Raw genomic sequence first — 6,000 nt, forward strand, 5'->3', positions numbered from 1 at the left:
TTATTTCCCAGCGACATTCATACTTATCCACTATACTTATCCACTACAGAAATTCTAGTTAAAATGTCTTCTCTCTTACAATTTGCACTTTATCTTTGCACAATTATTATTTTTAATTTTTTTAAATGATGGTATAAAATTTAAAATTTATTTATTCAGTAAGAGGCCAAAGTCAAGATTCATAATTATTATATCATGCAATTAAATATTATTATTTATTAAGCTTGTGTAGAGTCAAACCCAAGACCTCTCGAATAAGAGGCTCACAATTTACCATTGTGTTGTAAGCTCTTGCCTTTTTTTTCAACAATTTATTGTTATCTATTTTTACTAATTACCCTCTAAAATTATCTTCTTTTTCTTTATATTTACTCTTCTAATTTTTTTATATAATATTTTTCATTTAATATTAACTTAATGTTCTATACCAATTATCACACACAACGTGATCCAAAATCAATCGTGCATCTATTAATCATTTCCTACTATTCCACAACTAGCTTTTCATTTGAATATGTGTTGTGGAATGACAACTACCATCCTTTTCCTATATCTTCCAACCCTTTCACAAGGCAGGGACTCCAGCTCTCTCCAAGAGCACTTCTTTTAAATTTGGAGTAATTATTGTAAATTCGATAGTATTAACATATATTAACAATTTATCTATGTTTTATTTATGTTTGTAATAGGTATGTTGAAGAGGTCATGTGGAAAGTGAATTAGGGAAAATTTTGGTCTATTTTTTAATACATTTACATAGCATATGAGTTCAATCGATAAGACATTTAGCAAATGATGTTGTTTGTACAATATAAGTCTCAATATAAAATTGATAGCTTCTAATCAATTATATATCCACTTACACAAATCCAAACATGACTACATCAAAATTTATGTGCTCATATTATGTTTCAGACAAGTGTTGAGATTATGTGTTGCACACATTGCATACTATTTTTTATATTGTATTATTTTATTTTATTATGTAATGTTGCACCTAGGACCACCTAGATGGACATGCAACATATAAAGATTCTCATGAGATATACTTGATCACTTGTATTGTAACATTGTGATAATATTTGATGTAATTATTTAATATTAGGGAAAAAGAATTAAATGTCCAATATTAAATGTGGGGTCAAAGGGTTAGATAACACATGGTTTTGTAATACCACTTGGTGATTTTGTGAGACTTGCTACTATATAAGCAACCACAAGGGTAGTTGTAGAGACAAGACAAAAGGGAAAGTCGAGCAAGACAAGGCTTGGTAGGTTAGCCAAAGGAGCATTTGTGAAAGTTAGAAGCATGGCATGGGATGTATGGATTCATGTTTGTTCACACGGATTGCTTAGTTGTGGCTATGGCTTTGAAGGCTTCTATGATTGTATTGCAATGGTATTTTTGTTGAATAATACATGGTGATGGATTCTTTTAGAGGCTAGGTTTTTTCCCTCAATGAGGGTTTCCCAAGGTATATCTTATGTCACATTTTTGTGGGTATGTTGTCTATTCTCTTACATGTGGATTTCAATTGCATATTTATTTCAAATATATTATGGGTTAGATGGAAATGGTAATATTTTTTGTTGCAAATCTCCTTACAATAGGGAGAAAGGGAGAGATGGGGATAACCAAAGGGAGAGGTGGGGATAAACAAAGGGAGAGATGAAGATAGAGAGGCAAAGAGATAAAGAAAAATATATGTGGGAAAGTAGGCTGGCGAGGGGAGAAATGGATGTACAAAGAAAGATATGTCTAGACATATAGGGCTAAGGCATATAGAGGTAAAGATGAAGAAAGGGTGTGAGAGGAGGAGTGATGCAAAAGATAGAGAGAGGGAGAGGGAGAGATGAAGAGATGAAGATTGAGAGAAATAGGGAGATGAAGAGAAAGAAATAGAGAAAAACACAAAGACAAATGCACACATACACACACACCCATGCCTCAAAAAAGGGGGTGTCTCTAGAGAGAGACAAGGGGAGGCAAGGAAGTTACAAAGGAAGAGATATACATAGATGATGATATAAAAAGATAAAGTAGTATATGGGGAGAGAGAGGGGGAGGGGGATGGGGGGGGAATATATAAACAAATACATAGAAGCTAGATAGACTAATAAATAACTTAAATCTAAGTTAAATCTAATTATGATAGAATAAATTAAATACAAAGACAAAATATATCAAAATCAAAATTTTAATAAAAATGATAGTTTTGAAAAATAATAATAAATAATTAATATATTAAGATAATTAATTAATTAGTTTAACTATTTTTTGAAATTTAATAATAATAGTATTTATATTATGGTAATAATTAAATCATACTAATTAAACTAAAATAAGATATCTTTAGTTAATTCAATTACTCATTAGCTTATGGGCTTAACTCAATCACCAAGAACATCCTTTGGTGGGCATGAGTCAATCTCCTCTAGCTCACATGTTATTGGGTGACATATCACACCAACTCACCAACCAATTAAAAACTTTACCTAGTTTACTCTTTACCAATCAAATCCCCATTCATATACCGCAGGCATCATGCATTGTGCATTCTCTAGTTACAAGTTGTGCATGCAATCTAATGTCTCCCTCATAAAGCAATAACACCTTTGCCTCATTGAAAAATGCAAACTCATGTTGTTTCACTCAGACTCATGTTGTGTGTATACATAGCATGAACAAGATTAACATTTGCATACTTGAGATGGCACCCAATATCCTTATTTCATCTTCCCTTTGCATACTTGTTCCAGGCATTGAGAATGATGCATTATAATTAAATAAATATTATCCCCCCAATTAGCAGTGAGTTCTCTTCATTTTCAATAGCACTCATTCTTTTGAATCAACTCTAGCCCTGCTTCACATAATTTGTACTCTGATATTACTTCAACTAGACATGGCACATTGGAAAAATAAGATCAGCAAGTCAGGTCTTGTTGAGCTAAAATAAAAGATATAGAATTAAAGTAAAATTTAAAACTGAAATAGAATTAAAAATATGCAAGAGTAGACACAGAATTTATAGTGGTTCATCCAGCTAGTCTAGACTAGGTTCACTCTTCAAGAAGGGGAATTCCTCTTATTGAGATAAATCACAAGTTACAATAATCAGTAGCAACAACTGTCTTTTCTATTCTATATCAGTCACATTCAATGGAAGATGAAAGGGTTGAGAAGAGGAAGAGTCACAATGATTGGACTACACCGTCAAAGTGGTTACATATTCCTATATCATAACCATTACAATCTCCCACTTGAAGTCCAATTAGTGGTGTACAAAGATATCCCCTACATGGAATTCTTATGGCTATGTCATAACAATGTTGAGAGAAGCTCTATAGAATTCAAACTTCTCTTGAAGTACAACCTTTGTAAATAGATCATCTGGATTAACCTTTGTATCAATCTTCTCTAATTTTAGTCTTCCCTCTTCAAGAACATAATGGATGAAGTGAAACCTGGTTTCTATGTGCAACTATGGAAAGTCAAATTTTTCAGCAAATGAATGGCACTCCTGTTGTTAGAAAATAGAGCAAAGTTGGATTGTTGAAATCCCAACTCTCCAAACAATTGATGTAACCATATCAGCTCTTTAACCCCCTCAATAAGTACAATATATTTGGCCTCATGAGAGGAAAGAGAAATAACTTGTTGCTCATGAGAAGCCTAGCTAATCATTGCCCCAACAAAAGCAAAAACATAGCCTATTGTAGAACTCATTTTATCTAAATCTCCAACCATATCAAAGTCATGATTGTTGGAAATTTGATTGAAAAGCTCATTGTTGTTGAAGATCAAAGAGGGAGATTGTTGTAAAAGAATTTTTTCAATCATTATTTTTCCATTGATGTCAAACTTGCTATTTGGAGGGATGATATTTTCTTATAAGATCCAAGCACTATCACTTAGTTGATTGATGAAGAGGATTTGATCAACAAGATGTATCAAGAGCGCCTAAAGGAAAGGTTGAGTTATGATGTTGTAATGAAGTGAAAGGATCAGTTAAGACAATGGTTAAGTAATGTATTGATGACATACTCAAAGATACAGAGCCTGATCACACTTAGATACATTGGAAGAAGAAGTTGTAACAAGGTTGACTGCAAAGCTTTAACTAAGATCATCAGCAGGTGCCGAGCAAGTTAGTTGAAGCTAAGAAAATTCTTAGTAGAAGCTAAGTAACAGACACTTCTAGTGTGTACCTAGTGATCTTCAAGTGTTGAGTAAAGATCAAGTGTCGAGCATCAAAAAAATCTCAATTGGTGTCGAGTGATCTTCAGCTACCGAGCATCAGGAAAAACATAGTTGATGTCGAGTAACATAGTATGTGTTGAGCACTAGTATTTCAATAGTGTCAAGCTACTGCATTATTTCAAATGATGAAGATTTGCAAAATCTAAGCTGACATAGTGGTTGCATTGAATTTTGTGAACGAGTTGGAAGATAAGGATGATGAGTTATTGGTACAGAATCTTATGTAAACCATTTTTGGGCAAATTCTAAAGGATTATTCAAGAAGTTTCTAGAGGAAACAAAATATGGGTTAGATACAATGAATCCTACCTAATCCATGCAAATTAAAATTGAAAAATAGGAGAATTGAGCAGGAGAAGGAATTCCAAGACTTCTATTTAAGAAGTCATAAACCAAGAAGCAAAGAGCTGCTGATACTATTGCTGCTGAAGTGCCAAATCTGTGAAGTGGTTGAAAGAGTGTCAAGAAGGAGACATCTAGAAGAAGGAAGAGCACAGAGGCTTTGCTTCTATGAGTGGTCATGAACAGATGACTGCACTAGTACATTAAGTATGGAGACTCAAGGAGACAAAGCTTGAAAGAAAAGGCAAGCTATTAAGAGTTACAGAGATTGAAGGCCAAGCAAGGGTATGAGTTGAGAAGTGATCTGAGATCTCCAAGATAAGTTGTATTTTGTAGTTAGGTCAAGATTTTCTAATACTCTATAGAAATTGTATTAGATCTAAAAATCCTATGGACTTAGGTTGACCTAACAGCCATTTGTAAATCCTTTAACAGGGTGGCACTCCAAGTGAATTTTCTAAAGTCCTCTAACCAGGCCCACTTCTAATAGGGTGGTTAAATCCTTTAACAAGGTCACATTTAACAATGTGTTGTAAGCCTTTAACAAGGTAGGCCTTTCACAAGGCATCACTTCAAAAGGGTCAAAATTGAGTAGCATGTTACTGGTGGTTTTTCCCAAATTGGGTTTCCACATAAATCACTATTTCATGTGTTGATTTCTTGTGTATTATACTTGCATGTTGATTTACAGTAACTTGCTGATTAAATAAGTTAAAGCTTGGATGGATGAATGGTTGAATGATTCACTATGCTTAGTGAAAAGTTTGAATAAGACATTTGGACCTTGAATAACTGATTCACCACCCCCCCCCCCCCCCTCTCCCCTTAGTTATTCTAAAAGCAATTCTAACAATCGCTATCAGAGCCATCTATTGATTTAGTTTCAAGGTACTAGAAGCAAGAAGATCAAGATGTACAAGAGAGAAGTTCCCAAGCTCAACAAAGACAACTTTGCTACATGGAAAAGTTTGATGAAATTGCACCTTGGGTCAATAGGTGACTATGCACAAACATCAATTGGAACAGAGCATGTAACTCCAACATGACCCTTCACTGCAGATGACTTAAACAAAAAGAAGGAGCATAACCAAGCAATGTTGGAAATTGCATCTGCAATTAGCTATGTTGAATATGATGACATCAAAGAATGTAACATTGCATTCAAAATATGGAAAACCTTATCAGATATCTATTGAGGTGATCAGAGTCTCTAGAGAGCAAAGAGAGAAAGCTTAAGAGGGAAGTTTGATGACATGAAGATGGAGGAAAGTGAAAATGTTGCTCAATATGCTGCAAGAATAAAAGAAGTAGTGAGTGCAATAAGAAGTCTCGATGGACAACTGGAAGAAGAAACATCCATTAGAAAATACTTAAGAACTCTAGTCCCTATTTAT

This window comes from Cupressus sempervirens, chromosome 8 (genome assembly GCF_028749045.1).
Source record: "Cupressus sempervirens isolate cs-2001-9-10 chromosome 8, ASM2874904v1, whole genome shotgun sequence".
NCBI lineage: Eukaryota > Viridiplantae > Streptophyta > Pinopsida > Cupressales > Cupressaceae > Cupressus > Cupressus sempervirens.